Source organism: Lycium ferocissimum, chromosome 5 (assembly GCF_029784015.1).
Source record: "Lycium ferocissimum isolate CSIRO_LF1 chromosome 5, AGI_CSIRO_Lferr_CH_V1, whole genome shotgun sequence".
Classification (NCBI taxonomy): domain Eukaryota; kingdom Viridiplantae; phylum Streptophyta; class Magnoliopsida; order Solanales; family Solanaceae; genus Lycium; species Lycium ferocissimum.
Genome location: NC_081346.1, coordinates 18,996,602 through 18,998,517, shown reverse-complemented (window position 1 = coordinate 18,998,517; position 1,916 = coordinate 18,996,602). Strand labels below are relative to the sequence as shown.

General features: G+C 36.2%; 1 pseudogene; it reads left to right on the top strand.

The window, feature by feature from the left end:
- Window positions 1–875: 875 nt before the first annotated feature.
- LOC132058273 (kunitz trypsin inhibitor 5-like) lies at window positions 876–1,455 on the top strand (annotated as a pseudogene).
- Window positions 1,456–1,916: the final 461 nt, after the last annotated feature.

The following is a 1,916-nucleotide window of genomic DNA, read 5'->3' as shown; positions in this document are numbered from 1 at the left end:
TTTGTCCTGAAAAGTTAAAAAGCTGCTTGTACTTCTAAGGAAAAATATATTTTACGCTTCTCCCCTATAACAGGAAAACCACTATTTCATGCAACTAATTTAAAATGCTTTCTTTTCCTTAAAAGTTTGGCCAAATAACTCTTCAAGATAAGCTTCTTTTGAAAATTAAGCACTTCAACGTCTCATAAACTTGGCTAAACGGGGATTATACTAAACTCCTCCTGTATCTTTTAGCCTATGTGTTCATTTTGACTTTCCAAAGAAGACTTTGTTACGAATGAATTTTACGTATTTAGTCACAAGGAAAAAAGGGATCATGCTACGACTTTGTTGCCAGCACCCCGACCTAGCTTGCTATTGATCTTTCTATTAAAAGATCAAATAAAAGTTGCGTATTACTCCATGTACTAAAACATAGGTTGCCAAATTGATTTGTCGGTACAAGAAGCTTACATCTCTTACTAAGTCTATTCGTGAGTATAGTAAATTCAACATTGAAAATGCTGACACAATTCAAATAAATGTACAAGAAGTCAATTCAAAGATTATATTATTGCTAGGAGGATAAAAGTTGCTTTCCCACTGTTTAATGTGAAAATGTAGGCGTGCATAGGTGACTCAGAGAAAATGTCAAACCATACATTATTTATCACACGGCTTCGTAAAAGACTAAACGGCTAGAAAGACGTTGATAGTCAATTCCATAAATTAAAAAGGAAAATGCTTTCCAGGGAGTGCTCATTTTCAAACTAAATGAATATACAAATCTTCATCGAGTTCTATAAATGGCTATACTTTGTTAAGTTTATTTTATCCGTTCACAAGTTATAACAACAATGGAAGTTATTAACGTTAGACGATTCATGTGACCTTTTCTTCTTGTTGTACTATCAACAACCTTTTTCCTCGTAAAAGCTCAAGATGTTGCTGAACCGGTGCTCGATGTTTCCGGTAATGCTGTCCAAAAAGGAGTCAACTATTTCATCCTACCAGCGGCTCGGGCAATGGCGGTGGACTTCAGGTGGCATCCGTTACAGAACCAATCCGTTAGTCGTAAGCGAAAATGCCGATGAATTAGTTATGGGTGATAACCTTCAATTTTCACCTGTGGACCCGAACGAAAATACTGTCAGAATGACTGATCTGAACGTAAAATTTACGTCTATGGCAATATCTAAGTCGTCCACAGTATGGACAATTAATTCTGAATTAATTCCACAAAGATATTTGGTGACGCTTGGTGGAGTTGAAGGAAATCCAGGGGTTGAAACTTTGAGCAATTGGTTCAGGATTGACAAGTACGAGGATGTCTATAAGCTTGTGTTTTGCCCAGGAGTTTGTGACTTCTGCAGACCGTTTTGTGGAGACATTGGAATACTTGTTGAACCTAACAACAAAAGGGTTTTGTTTGTTGGTTCTGATCAACCTTTGAAAGTTATATTTCACAAGGTTTAGAATTGCTACTACTATTACTTAGCATATGTGTGTGATTTCACTGTATATATATTGTCTGTATCAGTGAAGGATTAAAGAAGACTATAGCACTCTTCTAGTGTCGTGTTGATAGTAATGATTGTTATGATTATTATTTGTGAAACTAGTATACAATACGTGCACTAGAAAAACACAGACATTTTAGATATAAATTCATTGTTGATTTGTCGCTAATAGTTCATAGCTAACACGTTTTTTAATAACCTGTTGCCACTACTAACTCATGTTTTAACGATGCAAGTTATCGAGGACGTCCTCGGTGACAATGTTTTACCTACAGAAACCGTTGTTACAGCGTGTGTAGACATACTTTGTTAAACCCACGAAGACCATAATAGTTATACACTTATATGTCACGTCCTTAGTCCACAACTAAGCGCACGTGTGACACTTGACAACTCGCTCACGTTCTTGCACAACTT